Source organism: Stegodyphus dumicola, chromosome 12, assembly GCF_044657685.1.
Source record: "Stegodyphus dumicola isolate Sdum_Otavi_A_Nest chromosome 12, ASM4465768v1".
In the NCBI taxonomy this organism is placed as follows: domain Eukaryota; kingdom Metazoa; phylum Arthropoda; class Arachnida; order Araneae; family Eresidae; genus Stegodyphus; species Stegodyphus dumicola.
In genome coordinates, this window is record NC_140779.1 from 64,688,296 (window position 1) to 64,713,758 (window position 25,463).

The 25,463-nt window shown below is 33.7% G+C and overlaps 1 protein-coding gene across 2 annotated transcripts in view; it reads left to right on the plus strand.

Annotated features, from left to right (window-relative positions):
* Ddr (discoidin domain-containing receptor 2) overlaps positions 1–25,463 on the plus strand; it is a 933,786-nt gene that overhangs the window by 800,355 nt on the left and 107,968 nt on the right. The gene's annotated exons all lie outside the window — the stretch shown is intronic.

Sequence of the window (25,463 nt, forward strand, 5' to 3'; positions counted from 1 at the left end):
ACCACTTTTTTTAAGTTTAATTTAAAAAATAGTACACAATTATCTCAGGTCCTTTGATAGCAGAACACAAAGTATTTTATATGTAAATGAAAACCTGAAGTTTAATCATTATCAAAGGAGTTTTCAAATTTTAAGATAATTGTGTTTCAAGTATTAGGATAACATAAAGTTCAGGTTTTAGGATAAGTTGTTTCATTTGATAAGATAATATGTTTTAGGTGTTGGGATAATGCAAGGATATCCTTGCAAAGCTCTTTCTGAATGCATTAATTATTTTCCCTAGTTTAAAACTGTGGTCTTCAAACTGGGTTCCGTGCGACTCCTGTTGAGGTTTTGCAAGAATTTTGATTATAACCACAAAACTAAGCGTCTAAAACAATTTTATTTCTCATTTTATTGTTACCTAAAATATGAGGGTTATTTTTAAGTAAGGTCTAAGGTAAGATTTCACACGAAGACAATGTAAAGATAAGATAAGGGTTTTAAGATAAAATTTCTGAAGCTAATTTTCGAAAGATACTACGTTAGAATTTTTGCAGAATTTGTCCACATATTAAAGCAGGAATGTATATATACATATGTATAAACAAAAGTATGCTAACAGAAAATGACATTATTATAAGGGTTATTTTTTAAGTACATTATTTTTTAAGTTTTTTAAGTTTATTTTTCAATAAAAAATAACTATTGAGTAAAAACTTTTATTTTAGAATGTTATATACTATTCTCTATTTTTCGACATAATTTTCTTGTCAGTTTAAATATGCATGATAAGGAAAAATCAATTTTTGCTCATCCACTTTCGAACTTTGCCGTCACTCACAGCATTTTCATGCACTTCACATATCTAGTGATGAATATACTCTATAGCATTTGTGTGTTACTAACCGCTAAGATTTTTCAATTATTTTAATCTCACACTACGAAGCGTACATATAATCGATGTGGTGATTGCAGGCGGAATCCTACTCTGCGCAAAGAACGCTGGCAGCCTACGAGCGCACGCATTCTCACGCATGCGCGAAATTTCAGACGATATCAATAAACGGACCTTATTTTAAAAATAGCCTGTGTAATACGAAATAAATTAAATTTTATGAGTAAAATCATGATGAATTTTTTTTTTCCGCGAAGTGCACGTGATATTGACATATTTTCAGTATTTTATTAATTTATTTTTTCTGAAGATTCTTATAAGGTATTTCTCTCGCCTTCTTACGTTCCTTCGCGGTATAGTGGCCTGCATGCTGAGCGCCTATTCCAGAGGTCCGTGGTTCGATTCCCGTCGAAGGCGTTGCTCATTTTTCATCTCTCCTACTTCCAATTAACCTAATATCTCTGCAGACTAAGGGTTCAAAAAATAAATATGATGGTTTTTGAGGATTTCACAAGAAAAAAATTAGTTTTAGGATACCGCGAGTCGATAAAGTTTCAGGATCCTGACTAAGACTATATAGTATTTAGATTCTATTTTTGCAATCAAGCATTTTGGATTATGTCTTAAAGGCTTTCGTCTGCATGTGGGACCCCACCATTCGCCAGGTGGTTAAGACTGTTCAGTATTGGGAATTCGATTCGAGTTTTATTCTAGGGCTGAGTACTTGGTTGGTTTTTCTTCGATTTTGCTCGTGCGTAGTATGAATACCAAAAGGTTTCTCTTTGAAGGGTCCTCAACGGCATCTCTTCTCTTAGACAGATAACTAATTCTTTTGTGCTTTGCCTTATTCAAATAAATTCATCTACATGTGTTAGCTCATTTAAATCACTTTATGAAGTTTTCTTCATAAATATTTAATTTTTGTGTTATTTTTTATGAAAATAAATACAGTGACTGACGACTATATAAAAGCATCAAAAAATATTTTTTTAATTTTGCCTTTTGCATACATCAATATAGGAGCTCCTAATCTTCAATCATATTTCGCTATCGTGAAACCCTTCAGCCGGTTTAAGCAATTAATTGTCAGTAATGGCAAAATTTCTTGATCTAGTCTATGCTTCATGACTCCACTGCCATCTGATATAGTGGAATAGTTTAAATGTAAATCAAGTTTCCAGTATTTCATATCTAATTCGAAAAATAGCTGTGATTTTCATCTGAATGCTGAATTTATGCTAAATACTATATCTACCCCATTTCATTCTAGAGACATAAATATGTATCTTTCCTAATTTCCTTAAAATAGTCATAAGTCGCTTTAAAATACCAGCTGCAGCTCGCGTTCGTTCATAATCTATGGAAATAGGATGCGAGAATTTCTTTGAAGTTTTCAATTTATCATCACGGTGGGGTCATTATACCTATTCTCCGTCTCACTCTCTTAAATCCTTTCAGAGGAACCAAAATTGTTTCGTATTTAATGAATAACAAATCCCTAATTCTCTTTTGTCCCAGTATTTTTTCCTCTTTTTTTAAAATTTCTTGACACGCTTCGAGAAACTTCTATCTGTGGAATAACTGTCAGCTTGACTGAGACGGCGAATTGAGCATCTCGGTAATTTGACTTGACTTCCTCGCTTTCTCAAATATTTTTATTCGTCGCAGTTTCGCGGTGGATATTTTTTCATCCCACCACTTCATCCGCCACAGAATGGCGCTGCTGATTCAGATTGTTTGCCTCCTGTATTTAAATTTATGTTGATGAGATCCAAAGTATTAAACTGCTTAACTCAAGTTTTGAAATTTATGGCAGACAATAACGTCCCGTGAAGCCCAGATTTTTAGGAGCTGGTTTCAGTACTTTCCGCTGAAATGTCACCGCTAAAGCCTGCATTTATGCGGAATTGAATTTTACCTTACAGTATTAGTTAAAGAATTTTTACTACTCAGGCATCAGGTGAAATGTTTGGAAGATATTAACTTTTATATTGCTTATTTCAGTGTTTAACTTAACCAATTCTAGAAAATATTTTTTACTTCCACTCCAAATTATAGCAACCGTTTGGTTTTTTCATACTGAATACCATTACTCACAAGTAATCAAAATACTGAATCATGAATTTAAAGAAGAGACTAACTAACTTCGGCATTAAATTTACGTTGAATTCGAAGGGTAATATTATTTCAAACTAGATATTATTATGACTTTCTTAATGGAAGGTTTTTATTTGTCTATAGCAGAAATATAACAATTAACAATAATAACAGTCCTCGAAAAGTTACTTTTCTGAATTAAAGAAGATTGTGATCAGAAAAGCTGTGGATTTTATGATGAAGAAAGACTAATTTATTGTGGTGTAGTTGCTAAAATCATAATAGTAATATGTGTAGTGTCATGCTTAGCCTGGTTATGCTCTTGATTAATGCCCTCTATAATTAAAATCATAAAGATGAAAGTTTGCACTTTTAATTCTATGCGGTCGGCTCAATTGCTCTAGAGCTCTTTCAAGGTCAGTGATAAGTAAGCCAAGAATTGGCACATGATAGAGCAGGTTCATGAAAGTAATTAAGAGAATAACAAATTAAAAATAAATGCAAAATTCCTGAGAATGAGAGATAAAAATAAATACAAAATTCCTGAGAATGAGAGATAAAAATAAATACAAAATTCCTGAGAATGAGAGATAATAGAAAAATAAATACAAAATTCCTGGGAGGATTGCTGCATACCTCAGCGTGGGAGATGTGAAAATAGAAAATAGAAACGTAATTATATGTAGATTAAGTAAATATAAAATATATTAATGAAAACGTACAGTCGGATAAATAATACAATTGAGCATATATTCAAAAATTTAAATGTTGCATTAATGATAAGAAGTCGTAGGAATGTAGAGAATTCCTTACGGGTAAATACAGAATTTACATTGCATAATATTAATAATCGCGCGCATGACAGCCAACATGAAAAACACGGAAACATACACATGTAAAACACAAGATAAAAAAAATAATTATTTCCTGGATATATTCTCAATGTAGCAATAAATAATAAAACATGATGCACAACTGTACAAAAATCCCAGGCTATGGTAGAATGCATATAAGTGCAAAGCCTAACGTTACTTTCGTATTATCGCAACACCTTAGTAGAAGACGCCATATTTTCAGAAGTCGCCAAATTGTGGCAACCATGCGCATAACAATTCTTCAGTTAACCATATCAATAATTCTGAGTAAGCAACGTCGCCATTTTCATACGTACTGTTTTGAATATATAAGAAGCTGGCCACAAAGGCGGGAAGAACTAAAATTAATATATGTACCTAATAACATGCATGATATGCAATTAATAACATCCTTTGGATTCTTTGGAATGGATTCATCTGAAATTACTATTTTGTTTACTTCAAAAAGTTGCCAAATTACGCCAAGATGGTTGCAATAATACCAAAACACGAAATTAAAATTGTAAGGATTATGTTAATTTTATTAACAGTTAAATTTTAAGTTAAAGTTCCTTTCCTGTCAAATTCTTAACTTCAACTTACTACTTCCGACCAGAACGTAGTTTTGGAATCTTGCTGAATATTAAATGAGGAGGAGCGGTATTTAAACCACGAAGTTACTTACTGAGTGAGAGAGAATCAGAGTTTCTGATTTACGCGCGTCTGCCTTTTTGGCCACTCTCTCTCTCTCTCAAAGCTGTTATTACGCCCGGCCGTATTCAGGCCCTTGCTAAGCTTTGTCGTCAAATAAGTTAAGGGGCCAACTCGTTTTCAACCTTGATAGCTTCGACTATATTTCTTTAGTTAATCTTAGTTTTAGTTTAATTCTTCTTAGTTTTAGTTTAAATCTTAGTTCTTCTTAAGTTCAAGTCCAAGTGCGGGCTTTGCTTGTACACTCCCAGGCGGAGTTTTGTTAAATCTTATCGGAATAATAAAGGGTTAGAAGCGATTATTCGCTTATCAGTTCTTAGATTCTTCACTTCCAACATTAACTTAGAATTCCAAAGTGAGGAACGCTACAAAATTATATACAGTCTCTGAATAAATAGAAAAATGATGTAAAACTTTACAGTAATGAAGAGAGACATGAGATATAAGGCGAAAAATAAGGTGAAAATAAATTAGTAATATGATGTGTAAATTGTTGAAAAAAAATATAAAATACAGATAATGTAAAGACTAATGCCTGAACTCACAACCCTCTGATTTATAGACAGGTGCTGAAGCCGTTCAACTGTTAATTGAGGATCCCGAAGGCTGTAGGAGTTTCAAATTTAGCCATATTTAAAGATATGGGGGCGTACGTATGATGATTATAGTCATCTTCCAGGATTTCTTAACTGAAAACATCTTTGTATGCCATTTTCTCACATGTGATACTTTTTCATTTCGTTTGAGAATGAAATCTTTGATGCTTTCTACTTTCACGTCTTTCTGAATATCTTTATTGGGAATGAAGTAGGGAGAGTGGTAATGATCCGTAGAATTTTTTTTTTTTTTAAAGTCTGGATCTTTTAGATGTTGTTGTCATTGCTAGTATTCCAGGCAAGAGAAGCATAAGTGCAGATATTGCGGATGATGGCTTTGTGAATGTAAATTTTTTCTTAAGTGAATGGGTTGAGTTTCTGATAATTAAAAGCTTGAGGAAATTTTAATGTCGTAGGCATTGCTGAGAATTTTATTAGTATGGTTATTTCAGGTTAATTTATTATTTAATATGATACCAAGGTTTTTTGCTTTTTTGACTTTAAGAACAGTAATATCGAAAAACTTGAGATTTGAATGATATTTTCCTTCATATTTTCAGCGGTGCTGATGATGAAAAGCTGGGGTTAGTGAGACTTTTCAGTCTGCTCACCATTCTTCAATATCGCTGGAATAGTATTGCAGCTGTTTAATCGCATGATTTGCATTTAAAGACTTTGAATTTAACTGCGATAGCAGTGTCGCCCACGGAACATACAATAAGACTTATTTCTTGATCCCGCTTGGGAAAGTTTGAGGCATAAAATAAACACAGAATTGGCCCAAGGATAGATCCTCGTGGAATTACTGCTTCAATATTCCGCGTGGTGGAGAGAACACCTCTTTTTGTTTGACCGCAAAAGTCCTCTAAGATTTAAATATCCTTCCTCTTTTATTTCTTTTTTCAGTTAAACTGATAATTATACATTTCAAGTAATGTTCCCTCTTTTCTCCCAGAAGAAATGAATGAATCCTATGAAATGAATTCTTGTCATTGCTTGCTCAGGTTACGCGTGAAGTTGACAAGGAAATCCGACTGCAGAAGAATCTGATGTAATTGCTTAGCTACTTGCGTAACATTTGCTAGATATCTATGGAACTCCAGATTTAAATTAAATTAGTGTGACCTAGTCACAAATTCAAAAAGCAAAAAAGTGAAAGAAAAGTCATTTTTTATTTATAAGAATGACAAGCTTACAAGGGAAGAAAGATGTGGTGTTGCTGGCCTTGATCGTATAAAGTGTCGATACTAAGAATATCAAGTACAAATTAATTTTGCGTAAATACTTAAACTAAAATTTGGTGTTTAGTACATTGCTTAATCATTACTAAATAGATTAACAAGACTTACCCACTGATGCATGCATGAGCCGATTATTTTCTTTTTCCAATCACATATTTATTCAATACACATACTTTCTGGATTAAATAAGACACATTTATCACACACATATACATACTAAAATATCATAACTTAGATACTCGCAATGCGATAACTCAAATGGAATGTCCGTGGAGTGCCGACGCGTGACTATTCGCGCAATCCTGTTCCATCGAATAATTTTGCGGTTGAAACTTGATGAATTCTATCTTCATATTATCGCGCTGTCTGGTTACACACTTATAAGCTCTTCTTTTTTCCTTTTACATTCATATGATTTTTACACACGTCGCACGTGGTGACACATTGCTGGTCAATCACATCTTGAAGTCGAACAGTTACTTATATTCTGCTTGCGCGTTTATTTTATTCACCAATTCCACACACTTGCGCGTATATTATATTATTCACAATTCAAACTTCTACTTTAAGTACTGGATTTCTTCATTCTGCTTCTTTCTCGGCAAAATTAGACAAGAACAAAATGGCCCGAAGGCCCACACACTCGCTAACTCGACGTCAGGCAGCAAGAGGGGAAAGACGAAAAAGAGAGAGAGAGACAAACCAGTCCTTCCAGTATTTATACCTTTCGACGCACGTGCTCGCGCGTGATAACGATACAAGAATCGATGTAGCCACAATGTTCTCACATTCCCTCCGGCCGAAGAAAAAAAAAATTTGTCCCATCACTGGACAAATGAAATCCCTCTCTGCTGGACACACTTGAACCTTCGTCTGCATTTCACACCAACCTTTACATCATTTGCAAAGGCACTGCAGTTTATCATTTCGTCGGCACTCCATACATTTCACATTACACGCACACAGTTGAGCTTTCGTATGCACTATACACACATAATTGACATTAATTTTTCACATTGCTTGGGAAAAAAAACACAGCACTTTAAACACTTTGTGATACACATTTTTTTACATTCTTATATTAGTATTATTCTTTTACGTACTCATGCATGTCTACTCTTTCCTAAAATATCACCACAGATGCGATTCCAGGCAATGAAAATTTGGCACTTAAGACACATAATTTACAATTCACATATGATTAAATATCCAATCAATCACTTCAACTAAGAACATTTGCATTATCAATTTTGATGGAACTCCTCTTAACCATTGTTTACCTTATTTCATTCTTTACATTTTAGAATCACATTCACTATTTCATTACATAGCTACTTTTATCATTTGATCATATTCATTTTACATATACATTTCATATTCCAATATGTCATGATATTGTTACAAGCTACATTTGTATTAGATCCACTACTAAATTACATACCTTCAATTTGATTCAGCAGTAAGACAAGGAGATTTGAACCACACTTTTTTTTTTTTTTTTTTTTTTTTGAATCTGCTACCTAGTAATCAATGAGACCCTGCATAGTACAATTCAATTCTTCTGGTATATGGACCAGCCAACTCTACCAAAATCGTGCAATTAGCGCTTTATTACACTAAATTGACCCATACCACACATGATCATCATTCATTATCTAGCTTGTACACATACTACATTCTTATCATAATCACAACTTCTTTACACTTTTTTTTTCTTTTGATTTGCTGATCGACAATTTACATTTGTGTTACACTCCTAATCCTCATTTTGTGTTGAATCTACTCTTGAAGGCTTTTGTAAAAACAATTTACTTACGTGAACTTTAGTGGTTTTATTCTCTAATTGTATTATATAATTATCATTTCGTAGCTTTTTAATGATCTCATATGGCCCCTTGTATTTTGGATGTAGCACCCTTCGATCAGTAAATTCCTGCATAAAAACTTTATCCCCTGATTTCAATTCTGGAATTTTTCTCCCTTTCAAATATTTTTTTGCACAATTAAAGTATTCATCCTCATTTAATTTTACTTGTTGCTTATCTCTACTCAATTGTTCCTTTATTCTTCTGGAATATTCCTGGAAATCTTCTGCTAATTTAAGAGGATCATTGCTATCTATGGGAGTATTTAATGTTCTACCGAAAAATAGTTCTGCTGGTGAAAATTGAGTTACAGAATGTTTAGCATTATTATAATACAGTTTAAACATCAGTACTTTTTGTGGCCATTCAAATATTTTGTTTGATATTGCTGCAATTGATTCTTTCATTACCCTGTGCACTCTTTCAATCAACCCATTGGACTGCGGATAATAAATTGAACTTTTTCTGTGTTCTATTTTAAGCGATTTTAAAAATTGAGTAAATTCTGTGGAACAAAAATAGGAACCGTTGTCTGATAACAAAATTTTTGGAATGCCAAATCTGGCAAAATAATCATTTAAAGATTTTATGATGGATTGAGAAGTGCAGTTGTTTAACGGAACTGTTTCCAAATATCTGGAATAATGATCAATGATAGTGAGTACATAAAACTTATTATCTATGGATCTTGGCAGTTTACCAACTATGTCTATAGCTATCATCTCTCCAGGAGCAAGATCTTTCTTAGGAATTAGACGTGGCAGAGTGTTGTGAGGTCTAGACTTATTTTGTAAGCAATCTGAACAATTTTCTACAAAACTTTTCGTATCGCTGTACATACCTTTCCAATAATACTTTGCCTTTACAAACTCATATGTCTTTTGAATACCAAAGTGAGGCGCATGAACTGTCTGTAATACATCTTTAATTAATGCCTTAGGAATTAGAATTTTATTCTGGATACTTCTGTCTTTCTTTCTCATATTTACAGGTTTTAATTTTATCATTACTACATCTGTATGACTATCAATAAAATATTGTTCTACACTTTCTTTGTGGTTATCCTGTAATTTTTTTATAATTGATTTTATGTCTGGATCACTTTGCTGTTTACTAATTATGTTTTGAATAGACAAATTATCATTGGTCTTAAATATATTTACATTGTTTACCACTACATCCTCTGAAACTCTTGACAAGTAGTCTGCTGGGTTTTTTAAACCAGGAATATGCTCCATCGTGTATTGAAATTCCTGTAAATATAACAACCAACGTGCTACAATATCTGGCTGTTTGTCAAGACTAATATGGAAAGTCAGAGGTTTAGCATCCGTTAATATTATAAATTTTTTCCCATACAGATGTTCGTGAAATTGCTTTACTGATCTGAAGATTGCATAAAGTTCTCTCCTAATTGAAGGATATCTAGCCTCAGCAGGTGTTAAAATTTTTGAGTAAAATTGTACTGGGAAAAACTTTTCATCAGTTTTTTGCATTAATATGCCACAAATGGCTGATCTAGAAGCATCGGTTACTAAATATAAAGGTTTATCATTTTCTATGTTTTTTATTGTGGGTTTTTCTAAAATTAATTCTTGTATTTTATCTAATGCATTTTGGCATCTCTCGTTCCACACGAATGGTATATTCTTTCTTGTTAAATTTACTATTGGCTTGACAATTTCTGCATAATTAAAAATTAAGTGTCGAAAATAATTTACCATGCCTATGAATGTTTGAACCTCTTTCACATTTCTTGGCCTAGGAAATTTGGCTACTTTCTGAATATTCTCCTCTGAAGGAGCAAAACCATTCTTATTAACCGAAAAACCTAAATACGTAATCTCTTGTTTACATAACTGCAATTTGGCTGGGTCTAATGTTAAATTAAATTTTTTTAACTTGTCAAACACCTTTTGTAAAATAATTACTAGTTCATTTATACTGTTAGCTGCAACAATTATGTCATCTAGAAAATATTGTAAATTTGGACCCTGCAATTCACCTAAACATTTTGATAGAGTATGGAAATAAGCAGATGAATTTTTTGCACCAAAAGGTAACCGAGTTGGTTGAAAATTGCCAAGTTCCGTGCAAAAGGCTAATTTTTCTTTATCTTTCTGATCTAACTTTATTTGAAAAAATGCTGACTTAAGATCTAGCACACAATAATAACTTTTACCTGCTATATTATGCAAAATATCTGAAATCTTAGGTAGACATATTTGATATGATTCAGTTATGCAATTTAACAATCTATAATCTACTGCCATTCTAAATTTTAATTTGCTAGGATCAGTATTAGGTGGTGCTTTCTTTTTGACAAAAATTACTGGAAAACTGTAACTCGATGTCGATGGCTCTATAATACCTGCTTCTAACAATTTGGCTATCTCCTCTTGGGCATATTTTTTAGCAATGCGAGGAATAGTGTATGGTCTAGTTTGAATTGGAAAGTTATGTAATAAATTAAATTGTGGCGCGACAGCATCAGTCTCACCCAGAGTGGTGTAAGATTTTGAAAACACAGCTGAATTTTTCATGAGCATTTCAATCATCTTATTTTTTTGTTCTGCTTCTAAATGACTTAAATCAAAATCATCTGGGCTTAATTCCTCCTTTCTTAATTTTTTAATTTCTTTTAAAGTTATATGGTTAATCTGCAAATTTTGTTGCTCTCTAGGTTTTTCAAATTGTTTTTCTTCGACTTTATATACCTTACCAATCTTTTCCCCCTTTCTTAGAATAATTGCGGCATTGGAATTGTTTTCAATTATGGTGAATATATATTGCCTTTCACTTATCTCATGAATTGAATCAGTCACACCTATCTTGCCCACTTTTCGCCTGTCTGGTGAGAACATTATTTGCTTTTCTTTCTGCATGTTAATTGGAATGCTTAACTTTACCATCTCTGCTGTATTTGGCGCAATTCTGGTATTCAATACTACTCTTACAATACCCGACTCCTCTGGTCTACTATTCTTGTCTACCTTTTTTGCATTAATATTAGTACAGTTTTTTCTTTTGTCCAAAAGATCAAAATATGTGTTATCAATGATTAACTGACTTTTATCTGCATCTATAAGTATCTTATTTTTTGAATGAAATCATATCCTAAAATCATTTGATAATTTGTGTTCCAATTATGTTGTGTAACAAAAAATTGGTTGGCAAGCCATTTATTTCCTAAACGAAATTTTAAGTTTACAGCAGATACATACGGGATAGTAGCATTATTTAGCGTATGTATTCTTACAGATCTGCTTAAGTAATGAATCTTTGTGTAATTTTTTATTACTTGCAAGGTGTCTGGCTGTATTAAGCTTAAATTTTCACCTGTATCAAGTAATGCTTCTATCACAAAGTCGCCAAATTTGATTTCTATTACTGGTAATTCTGTGATACTATTAGTCTGGCAAGAAATTTTTGTTCATTACTTTCTTTAATTTTGTGTCGGAATCTTTCATGTGTATTTGGCCTATTTGAGTTCCTTATTTTTTTTATTTTGTCTTGTTTCCCCCAAATTTTTTTATGGGCACTTGAGTAATACTTTGTGTATCTGGGAGATCTGCAAGTACCCTTCATTAGTTTAAATTATTTGTACGAGTATTGTATCTTCTGTATTGTGGCCTATTTCTATTACTGTTCTGTAGTCTATTACCTTGCGTGAAAGCATACCGACTATTATATCTATTCCTTCTATTGATAAAGTTACCCCTATAAAAATTTCTTCTCTGGTTGTTTCTAGCCTGTCTATAATATTGAAAATTATTGTTTGAAGGAAAATAAGGACACTCTGTAGTCCAATGATTCTGTTGGCAAATATGACAAGACTCTCTATTACTACTACTTTGTGTAGCATTATTTTCTAGGCTAGTTACATTGTTTACACTACCATTAGGTAAAATTTCATTGAATTTTTTTGACAAATCCTCAATGGCTCTATTATTTTGCATTTGTTGCATAATTAATGTATTTAATTCAGGTGAAAAATCATGTGTCTGTGAGCTATTACCGGAATCCTCCAATGCTTTTTCTATGTTCTTTGCCTGTTTAACAGCAGTAGCAAAATCAATAGGTCCTAGTTTTTTAACCTCCAGTCTTAAATCTGGTCTGAGAGCTTCTAAGAATTTTGAAAGCATTGCTTTTTGAGTGAGGTTATGTACCTCTTCACTCGAACTAGGATAGCACCCAAAATATTTTGTGGCATAAATATTCACTTTTTCCGCTAAGTCCTCGACTGACTGATCTGGGGTCTGTCTAATTGAGTTAAAGTTATTTTGAATTGTGTCAAATGACTGAGATTTTGCAAATTTTTTACTTAGTAATGCTTTTAAATCATCAAATGACATATCTTTACACGATTCATTATCAATTACAAATTTTAATGCTTTACCCCTCAATTGAATTTTTAACACCAAACTTTTTCTGTTCTCATTCCAGTTCTCTAAATTTGCCATTTGGCATAACTGATCTAAAAAAAACGTTATATTTTCGTCATGCTCCCCTGAAAAAGTAGGCAGAGCAGTAGCCAGACTCATATTCATTACATTATTTTTCTTAGCCATTCTGAATCAATTTACTATACTTTAGTACCACTCTAAATTACTATTATTATTACTTCTAATGTATAGGACATTCATAAATACACTATTGTAACTTATCGAAATTTTTCACATGGATACAAGTTATTACATACTCCTTACCACACAATATGATATACATTCAGGAATAATTTCTTAAATACTGACCAATTTTGAATTGATATTACCATTTTCACATATCTATTTTTTATCATTAAATTATTTCACATTAGCAGGAAACAGTCATATGGAATTCTATATATATATTTTTTTTACATATGCAATTTTCAACTTTTTCTTAATGATTCATATCAGATAAACACAAAATTCAAAATTTTATCCAATCATTACTAATATTCACCTATTTGATATCAGACATCATCACAAAATTCAAAATATTTAAGCAATTATCAAACTGGAATCACATGTGTAGTTATATTTTTAGGCATAAGCATAAAATGGTTCTCTACCTGAAATCAAACAGTTAAAACTTAATTTCCCATTTTTTTTTTTTTTGTCACGGCACCATAATGTGCCTTTATTATTATAATCCTGGTCACGGCACCATAAATGTGGTGTTGCTGGCCTTGATCGTATAAAGTGTCGATACTAAGAATATCAAGTACAAATTAATTTTGCGTAAATACTTAAACTAAAATTTGGTGTTTAGTACATTGCTTAATCATTACTAAATAGATTAACAAGATTTACCCACTGATGCATGCATGAGCCGATTATTTTCTTTTTCCAATCACATATTTATTCAATACACATACTTTCTGGATTAAATAAGACACATTTATCACACACATATACATACTAAAATATCATAACTTAGATACTCGCAATGCGATAACTCAAATGGAATGTCCGTGGAGTGCCGACGCGTGACTATACGCGCAATCCTGTTCCATCGAATAATTTTGCGGTTGAAACTTGATGAATTCTATCTTCATATTATCGCGCTGTCTGGTTACACACTTATAAGCTCTTCTTTTTTCCTTTTACATTCATATGATTTTTACACACGTCGCACGTGGTGGCACATTGCTGGTCAATCACATCTTGAAGTCGAACAGTTACTTATATTCTGCTTGAGCGTTTATTTTATTCACCAATTCCACACACTTGCGCGTATATTATATTATTCACAATTCAAACTTCTACTTTAAGTACTGGATTTCTTCATTCTGCTTCTTTCTCGGCAAAATTAGACAGGAACAAAATGGCCCGAAGGCCCACACACTCGCTAACTCGACGTCAGGCAGCAAGAGGGGAAAGACGAAAAAGAGAGAGAGACAAACCAGTCCTTCCAGTATTTATACCTTTCGACGCACGTGCTCGCGCGTGATAACGATACAAGAATCGATGTAGCCACAATGTTCTCACAAAAGACAAAATGCTAAAGTTTTCCGAGAAACCTTTTGCGCTGAAATGAGATTTCTGTGTTATTAAAATGTCAAGAAAAATACATGAGTGTATCAGGTTCAATGTTCCGTCTTACTTTCTTTGGGAACATGCACAGACCTGACTCGGAACAGGGAGCTTACTAAAGCTATGTTCAATAACTGTGGGAAGTAGACAAGATACACAGGAAGGGTATAGAAAACCCTTTATTTTTCACTCTTTACAATAATTTCCGTACTTCGGAATACAGAGACCAACTACTTGTGGTCTGAACGTAAGAATATAAAAATATAACTAAACTCTAACTTAAATTTGGAATAATAAACGTGGAAGATTGGCCTTATATTAACAGGAAGCCGTATGTAGTACAGAGAACTGTTAACACTACAATACGTTTAAAATTATCACGAGGATTAAACCTCTGGCCTGGAAGGCAAACAGCAACTGAGTAAAACTTCTAAGGTAAGCGGCCTGCTTCGACTAACTCCTTCCTTTCTCTCGCTTGGCAAAAAGCCACAACTTAAGTACTTGGCGTTCGCCAGACAAATTTTGCATAAATAAGTTAACGCTTTTAATTCTGGCCGGAAGTAGAAAATAAGAAGTGATAGTAAAGATTTAAAATAAAATAAACGTTAGTAAAACTTAAGATCCTTACATACTTCCCGCCAGAGTTAATTAGTTTGAAACTGAGGTCTAAAACGACCTTGTTGAAAACTTTTAGCTCTAGAATCTAACGCGAGGCCAATCTTTTACAAACATTTCTCACTAGAAACTAGAAATTTAAAAACAAAAAATTGTTTTTACAATAGCAGCTCCATGGACACCCAATTTTTCATCTGTACTGCATCTAAACAGGAGCTTTTATTCAAATCTGGTTCCTTCCAGATCTCTGGAAGGAAAACTAGTTTAATGAAATGTTACACAATGAAATGGCAAGTAACATGCATATTTATATTTCTCTTAACATTCTTATTTCATTCATGACTATTTTAATTATCTCTCCCCGTGCTCTCTGACATGTGTTGTAAAAGAACAGCAAACACGAATGTGTTTATGTATACGTGTTCAACACTGCCTCCTACAATCAAAACACTAACGTGTTAAAATTCAACATGACAAGACCTCCTAACACACCCTATCTTCAACTCTAAACCCTGAGGTACTATTCTGAAAGTGGCTAACTCTGAAGTGTAGCGTCAGAGAGCCTAACTACATTCATTCAACCTTTAACACATATTCACAATAATTTGGTCTTTTTACAATCACCCGAAAAATGTTTTTTTGCATTACTTTCACTTTTACCATATCATAGTATTTCTTAACATTTAAAATAACAGTTCACATTGTATATAAGAACATATTAACATGCCGTTAATTTTACGCATTTTAAAACATACATTAGTAGTACATTGTTAACTTCTATTCTTCTCGAAGCAAGTGCCAATTCTTCTACATTGAAATACTACATTTCAAAAAGTCTTTCAGACTAAAACTTCTTTCTTGCCAGAATGTTTTAAATAAAATTTATACAATAACTTTTACAATATTTAAGTATTTACACATTCCTATTATACATCAACTTTAGTTTTATGCGCGAGTAATTGAAAAACATAATACCAAAATCGGTAACAACTCATTTCTCGCCTCTTTGGCGATAAAGGTAGACCTTACATGAGGTAAAACTTCTTGAAATCTGCCACTTGCAGTAAGAATGAAAGATTAACTTAAGTTTGCAAAGTAACATAAAATTTTACTTATCTTTGTGATATTCGGACATTCTTTTCTGAGCCCAGTCCTGGAAGGTAGCGCAGATTCTGGTTTGATTTATCCTCCTCCTTGTGCGGGCTCGCCCTTCAGTGCCTTCCTCTAGAAGCTTTCTTTTTCCTCCAGTTCGGTCACCCTTGAATACCTTCTTTCCAGTTTGATCACCCTTGAATACCTTCTTTTTCGCCTCTGCCTGTGGTCTTGGCCGTTTGATGGCAGCTGGTCTTGGCCGAACCGGGACACTTCTTTCGCGTTCCTGCTTGGACCTCGTTGCTGGCCGTTCAAATTTTCCTTGTAACTTTTCCTCCGCCGCTGGTGGCCCTTCCGCAGTTCGGCGACATTTGCTGCGGAGAGTCCTGTCCGATGAGTTGATCTTCCGTTTGGGAGCCGGGTTATAGTTGCCGTTATTTCTCCTGGCCTTCTTTGCATTCGTCGTACTTCTCCCTTCTTCATTCTGGGGGTGTTCGTGAGCTCTCTTTTCTGGACGGTGGAACGGCTTCTTTTTCTTGTTACCTTCAATTTTCCAACGGGGAAACTTTCTTTTCATTTGCTCCTGCCTCCTAATGGCTTGTCCTTGTGCTTGACGTTGTTCCACCTCTGGAGCTTGTGCCTGCCGTGTCTGCCGTGCCGGATCCTGCAAAAGATCTTTGAAAATTTTCATTTTATTACGATCATAGTAGGGTTTTATTTGATCAATGTTTGCGGAGCACGTTTCACCATTTCTGGCTTTTAACACTACAACAGCTTGAGTTATTTTTTCTATAACATATGGTCCTTCAAATCGTGGAAAAAATTTGGCAGTTTTATCTTCTGGTGCTGAAGAAAGTGAATGCTTAATTTTTAACACTTCATCCCCTACTTTATAAGTTACTCCCCGTCGTTTCAAATCATAATAAAGCTTCTGTTTTCTCTGTGCTACTTCGGTATTCTTTTTGCTTCTTTAATTAATTTTTCTATATCACCCATTTTAAATTCTGGGGCTCTTTGTTGCACATAAAATAATTTATCTAACGGCGTTATTTCTGCCTAAAAATAACTCAGCAGGAGTTTTGCCCGTTGTATCATGTTTTGCGGTCCTAAGGGCGAAAGCAAATTCATTGACATAGTTATCCCAGCTTTTATGAAAATTGTTAATATAACTACGGATAATTTTCACCATATTTCTATTGACCCGTTCCGCTATAGTTGATTGCGGCCGATACGGGACCATTTTTAAATGACGTATGCCCAGTTTTTGGCACATGTCTTCAAATATATTACTTACAAATTGAGGACCATTATCCGATATAACTTTTAGGGGCGCCCCGTATTTTAAACTATATTTATTTAAAATAGAATCAGTAACTAATTTCTCGGAGGCTCGTTTTAAAGGAACAATTTCGGTCCACTTACTAAAATGATCAACCATAACAAGGAGATAGCGACATTTATTTAACTGACTTTTTGGGAAAGGGCCCAATAAATCGATGCCAATTATTTCATTTGGAAATTCGGATTTAATACTATTTAGAAACCCGGCCGGGCGGAAATTAATATAATTAACTGCTTGACATGTTGGGCAGGACTGGACATACGCCCTTGTTAACTTTTGCAGTTCAGGAAAATAGACTGCCTCGCGTACGCGTTGTATAGTTTTTCGAATACCAGCATGAGAAGCTAAAGGGCTGTCATGTAACTCCTGCAGGATATTTAATCTAAGACTAGCTGGGATAACAGGTCGAAATTCGTTGTTGGAATTCGTAGTTTTTGTATAAAATAATAGACCATCTATTAGTTCGTAATGGGCCGCCCTATTTCTTATCGCCACAATATCTTGGTGGCTAAAATTTTCAGGATCCTTTAAATACTCATAAATGCTTCCAAACTCAGGATCCTTACCCAGTTCGGTTATTACAGTTTCTCGGTAATTTATTGTACATGCTGTGAGCATTGCCACCTTTACAGTATTACCTTCTTCATCTATTTTAATTATGGATAGGGCATCTGCTACGATATTTTCCTTTCCAGGGGTATGCTTGATTACCAGATTATATTCTTGTAGCTTGAGTGCCCATCTTATTAACCTTGGGGATAAGTTTTTCCCTGAGTACAATCTAGTTACCGCCGCATGATCAGAGTACACTGTTATTGGCGCCTTTCCAAAATAGACTCGGAACTTTTGCACTGCTAACAAAACTGCAAGTGCCTCTCTCTCGGTCGCGGAATAGTTTCTTTGTGTTTGATTTAAAGTTCGGCTAAAAAATGCCACGGGCTGCTGATTTTGCGAAAGTACCGCTCCTACCGCATAATCCGAAGCATCCGCTGAAATTTCTAAATTCTCATCTTTTTCAGGAAATTTCAACACAGGGGCTTGCGTTAATGCTTGTTTTAATTTTTCGAAAGTACTATTGGTTTCGGCCGTCCACGAGAATCTTGCCTTTTTCCTTTTTAATTTTAACAATGGTTCAGCAATAGCTGCAAAATCTTTTATAAAGGACCTATAATATGAACAAAGTCCTAGAAAAGAAGAGAGATTCTTCGCCGTGTTTGGAGTCGGATACTTTTGTACAGCAATTATTTTTGATTCGTCTGTCTCGATTCCTTTCTGAGATATTTTGTAACCTAAATATTTTAATTCAGGGGCTGCAAATTTGCACTTTTCGACATTAACTTTTAGACCGGCCTCATTTAATAAAGAAAACACCTGTCTTAAATCTTGTACATGTTGGTCGAGATTATCACTAGTAATAATGATATCGTCTAAATAGATAAATGTGGACTTTCCAAGAACAGGCCTTAACACAATGTCCATACATCGCTGAAATGTTGCCGGTGCCCCTGAAAGGCCAAACGGCATACGCAGAAATGCATAAGTGCCAGACTTGGTTATAAAAGCAGTCTTAGGCACGTCCTCAGGCCTAACCCCTATTTGAAAATAACCAGTCGTTAAGTCTAAAGTCGTCATATATTTCGTCGATGTTATGTTCCTTAGAATTTCTTCAATAATAGGTAACGGATATACCGGATATTTAGTTATGGAGTTTAATTTACGGTAGTCAATTGCGAATCTCCACCTTTTTGGATGTGTCAATGGATAGTCATTATTTTTCTTACATAAAACCACCGGGCTAGCATAACTACTTGAGATGGGCGTTATGATCTTTTTACGTAGCATATCGGTGATATGCCATTCTATAATTTTTTCCTTATTCTTATCATACCGGTATGGTTTGTGGCGAACTGGCATTGAATCTCCGGTGTCAATATTATGGTTAGTAACCTGAGTAAATCCTGGAATATCACTAAATAACGAAGCAAATTCGCTTACCACTTGTCGGATTCTTCGTTGCTCTTCATTAGGCAGGTGGTCAAGGTTTAACATCGGCGGTTCAGCCTTTTCTTCTCGAACTGGTTTCATCGTCAGCTTAAGGGACGCTTCATTAAAATCCAGAGTTGCTTGTGCCTCTGAAAGAAAATCTATTCCTAAGATAATATATGCTTGCAGATTCTTTACTATGAAAAACATAACCTTTACTTGCTCGTCCTTGATACGGATGTATAGTGGTAATTTACCTATGCACTTACATCTTTCTCCTTGCGGCGCTAACACTGTCGTATTATCCGAATTATATATGCGGTATTTACGAAAATACTTCCTAAAAAAATCTTCTGCCACACAGGAACACTGCGCGCCTGTATCCAGGAGTGCGGTGGCTGGGATATTATTCACCAACACTTCAATCTTCGGAAGAGGCAAATTTTTCACCCTTACTGTATTTAACTTGAAGGAAGAGGGGTTTTCTTGGCCTTCGGATTTCCGCACCCTCCCGTCAGCAGAAATCCGTTTTAGTTTAAATCCTTTTTTGTTTCCATGCTTTCCTTCTTTTTCCACTGGCCTTGAGACTTTTTTCCTGGGCTGCTATTGAACTGTCGACGTTCGCCGGCTGTTTTTGAATGCTCGGGTTTCCTTGCCCACTGATTCGCTTTGCTTCCGTAGCCGTGTGCTTGACTTTGCTGTGGTCTTGGCGCACCAAATTGGTTTCGTTGATGATATTGGCGTCTTCTTTCAATGTCCGCCGTTCTTCTACTTTCAAACTGGATTGCTAGCTCAAATAACTTTTCCAGTGTAGTCGGATTTCTTAATTCAATAAAGTCTTGCACTTGGGGAAGTAACCTCGGCAAAATCACTTGAATTATCTCAGGATCCGGACGGTTTCCATACAAGAGTTTGAAGATGTGAATTTTTCTTAAAATAAAGCTTGAGAGATTTTCGATTCTTTGCTGATATATGCTGAAAAGTTCCGTTTCTAAGTTCGCACGATCCCTTACGACAGGGAAGGCTTTTACTAGGGCAGTCTTGAAATTCTCGTAAGTATAGGTGGGACTTCCTGCTTGACCCAAGAGACTTCTGCCTATACATTTGAACCAGTTAAGCGCTTGGACCCTCAAAGCGCTGGTAGCTAAGGTAACTTTTTGAAACTCGGCCATGGTTATTCTTCTTCGTTGGTCGCCACTATCAGGTTCAATGTTCCGTCTTACTTTCTTTGGGAACATGCACAGACCTGACTCGGAACAGGGAGCTTACTAAAGCTATGTTCAATAACTGTGGGAAGTAGACAAGATACACAGGAAGGGTATACAAAACCCTTTATTTTTCACTCTTTACAATAATTTCCGTACTTCGGAATACAGAGACCAACTACTTGTGGTCTGAACGTAAGAATATAAAAATATAACTAAACTCTAACTTAAATTTGGAATAATAAACGTGGAAGATTGGCCTTATATTAACAGGAAGCCGTATGTAGTACAGAGAACTGTTAACACTACAATACGTTTAAAATTATCACGAGGATTTAACCTCTGGCCTGGAAGGCAAACAGCAACTGAGTAAAACTTCTAAGGTAAGCGGCCTGCTTCGACTAACTCCTTCCTTTCTCTCGCTTGGCAAAAAGCCACAACTTAAGTACTTGGCGTTCGCCAGACAAATTTTGCATAAATAAGTTAACGCTTTTAATTCTGGCCGGAAGTAGAAAATAAGAAGTGATAGTAAAGATTTAAAATAAAATAAACATTAGTAAAACTTAAGATCCTTACAAGTGTAGATACAGAGTTTCAAACATTAGCTGAGAGACGTAGGCAGTAGAATCAATAATTGATAATATCATTGTTAAATCTTGTTCTTGTCACAAAGCTAAGAAAGTACCGCTAGTGTAGCGGATCCAAAAAGAAAACGATTTATTAAATATCTAGGTTTTTTAGTAATGTGTATAATAAAAGTAGCAATATCGTTCTTTCTGCTGTTTCTCATCTTGCTAGAAATATTATTTTATCCTGATTTAAAAACAGCAACTGTTTTAAAAAGCAATGAATGTCTGAAAGATCAATGAAATAAAATAATTTTTCCTTTTCAGTATATGGAAAATGAAATGATCAAATTCTGATTTCTGGGTATTATAATTTTTTTTAACTGGAACATTAAACATAATGATGATATATTGTCAAAAAGGAGCGTGGCTGAGTTACACTGAAAACAATATTCGCCATTTTACTAGCAAATTCAAATGAATATTTTATGACGTGAACATTTTTGAAGAGTTATAAAGAAAATTCGTTGATAAATATTTTTCTTATGGATATGAAGCAGATTCTAAATTACATAAACTCTAAGGATTGTAATGTCTTATGCTTTGATTACAAAAATTTATCAACACTTATTTCTGGTTTACAAAAGTCTAGTACTGTATTTAATAATATAAATAGACTGAGATGGGATAATGGGGGATTGATGGAAGTTGATTAACTTTTCTAAAAGTTAGTAGATTAATTTTTAAAAATTATTAAAGAAAAAATTTCCTCTTAAACTAACGTTAGCGTAAGACTGACATTTGCGTAACTATAATATTTTCATCTGAGACTAACTTTAGATTTACACATCAACATTTACAATAGTTAGCTTTTAAAATAAAAATTCTGTTATTGTGAAAGTTCTGTAACCTTCTTTTATTACTAAATACAGTTTCCGAAGACTTCTTGGGCAAACTTTTCTCATTTAACTTTCGAAGTATTTTCAGACAGGAAGGAAGCTGAACTGTATCATTTTTCAACATTTCTGCTTCACTTTCGAAGAATACTGCCAACCATAATATGCATTTCCAAGTGAAAGATGCTCGTTCTAGAAGAGCTCAACTCGGAATAACTCATGTCTAAAATACTTTTCTCTTCTTGGAAAGAAAGCAACTCAATTAGCCGAAGTTAACGCTGGCGGAAGGATTCTGTCCGAAGGCTGTTTCTGAAAATGAATCAAATAAGCTCCCGCAAGACTGGTTAAAAGGTTTATTCCGGCCATGTCAGCACATTTCTAGAGAGAACATTTATACTGCCACTGTAGTCTATAGTATTACGAAGTACTTTTATTTGGTGATTTTCATAATGTTTGTCCTATTGAAATAAACTATATATATATATACATCTTTTTAGTTACGTGATTTTAGTTATATACAGTTGAAATGTTTTTAGCTGTCATAACATTCTTAATCATATGTAACTAACTTTAGTTACATATGATTAACTTTAATATCAAATCGTAAAGGCTCATATACATATTATATTGGTCATTAATAGGATTTAAAAAAATAATATAAAAAATAGCAAAAGTGTGTAAAAATAGTTGTGTTCATTTCTCTTAAATTTAACTTATTCACAATTCTATTTTTAGTTATATATGTCCAAGAAAATTATAATAGCTAAAAGCATCTTCTAATTTTAGTGAATTCTCCTAAAACCGTATAACTTAAAATGCTTTTTACATATTTATTTTATATCTTTTAGCACACAGAGCGCGGAAAAATAATGAAAAAGGAAAATACTGCTTCTAAACATAGGAAAATTATTACTTCTGATTTGCATAACAACGAAGTACATGTGACGTCATCTTTATTTTAAATTTTTTCGTCTTAGCCCATTGCGTAAATTTATGTTCAGCTCTTTGAATTCCTGTTTGGTTAAGATCTCAGATCGCATCATCATCTAAAATAATGGGCCTTTTTAACAATAAAGAATTATATCTTTTGATTTAAAATTAAATCACTGATAATAATTTCCAAACTAAAACTGCCGAACGTTTTCAGAAAAACCGCTAATTTCTCCAAGTTGTCTTTGAAATCTTCCACAAACAACTTCATACAGAAAATTGTTCGATCTATTTGATTTTGTAAAATCGGAAACTATGTAATGCTTAATTTGATCGTGAAACAAAGATACGTAAATAAAATTTAATTTAAACTCTAAATCCCCAACGTATTTCGGGTAAATTCCAATGGAATACTATATTGTCATCGCAAATACACATATCCGAAAGTTTTCAAGACAAATGGGCCGGCAGAAAGCCATCAAATTTAATTTCGGAATTTGACCCAAGGAAGCAGAAAACCAAAGTTAAAACATATAAAAACTAGAGATTTCTTAATATTTCTCTTTTTAAATTATTAATAAAAGACTTATATAAAAAATAATACACAGCTGAAAAACATCCGGCCTGCAGAACGTGCAACCAGTGATAGCTTATTGACTATAGAGCACTTAATGCTTTCCCTCATATGCTTTAATCAGCACTCAAACATACAATGTTAAATTTACGAACTTAATAACACTAATGAAACCCCTACGTTTTGTGTGTTACCTTTATTTATTAAATATCATGTTTGCACTTAAAACATAAAATTCAGTTCAATAGCAATGTCTCAAAATAATTTTAAATGAGCATATCTTTAGAATTTCCGATATAAAGTTCCGCGCACTGGAGATAAAAAGGTTCTCCCCCCCCCCTCGTGGAGTGTTGCCATTGATCGCTTTTAAATCGTTGAGTTTGTTACTCAAAAATTCGTTTAAGTTTTACAAAATATGAAATCGATCATAAAACAAATTCCAAATTTCAAATTTGGTCTTCCACATGCCCATATTCGTAGGAGAATTACGTCATTCAAAATTCGATGGCTCTTTGTACCGTTGTTTTATCACAATGCGAGAAATATACATACATTTATGCAGATTTTTCATTATTTAATTTCTTCAAATATAATGCAGAACTCTAACATTTGGTGGCAACAGTTTGAAAAGTGATTCAACGCAAAATCGCAAAAAGAAAACAGTCCTTCAGGAACAAAGCCTCTTTGGACTAATAAAACAATAAAATTAATTATATCCATGTAAGCATACAATTCATATTTTTATTTCAACTGGGAACAAATTTTGATATACATAAATTCCAAAGCTAAACTCAGTGCAACTTATGTAAAATGCAATTATGTTGAATCGCATATACAAATCTATGAATCTTTTTATCCCCTAATTCTCTTTTCACTGGGTAACATGCGGTTTTTTAAAGGGCAGGAAATGTTCATATTACTTAAAAATTCAGTTTTTCTTCTGAAGATAAAACAAAAAAGCTGTCTCTTAATTTTCTGTGGAAACGTATTCCCGGATATTATTAAAGAAAACTTGAGTGATAGCCATTTTTTCCCTTTAATTATGGCAAAAGTTGTCAAGGCTAATTTTGAAAAAATGTTGCCTCTAAGATACTTTTTCAGATATTGATATGACACTACTTCTGAATGTGAACCTCCTAAGGAAGTTCCTGTCGATTTCAATTAATTCTAAGTATGGGAAAAATTAATTTTACAAGATTATACTTTTTTAACTGGCGGATGATGTTTCAGCTCGGAAGAAGATAAAAAGAAATTAGCGTAAGATGTTAAGGGGACATATATATATTCTTATGCCAACAAATGTTGGCATAAGAAGTATTTAAGCTTTCAATGGCTATGATTCATTTTGTATATTTAAAATTTAATGAGTTAGTCTAATCCTTACGAATATAGCGCTTTCCTATTATAACGCTGCATTTACAGCATTTACGTTGACGTTGACCTTGCTTAAAATTATATGCAAATAACGTGGTTAAACTAAAGCGTCTAACAAAGTAATGATGATATTTCAAATATTACGTAATGTTGCACGTACGGATATATACTTTGATTTACGAATACATATCTGCATATGAGTATGACACATCTATTTTTTTGTGTTCTATAACGCATTTTTATTTTTGTATTTTACTCAATCCACAGAATTCGCTTTAGAAATTCTTCCTTAAATATATGCCTATCTATATTTTATTTCCTAATTAAATATGCGAAATTGGCTTTGCATAGAAGTGGGCGAGAATTTTCAGAGAATACCACGGAAGATACCGCTTTGATATCTCAAGCTCACAAGCTCATATTGAAATTTATTAATTATATTGTTTAAAAAAGAAAAATATCAAAGGCTTCAGATTTTAACGTCACTTCAGAGGGTTTATTAATATTTTATGCTCTCACTGAGTTCATAGTTTACTAATCTCCTCTTGGACTCACTTCTGCTAACACAACTTTTTTTTAATCTTTTTAACTTTATTATTAAACGTCGCTTTCGTCGTACTTACGC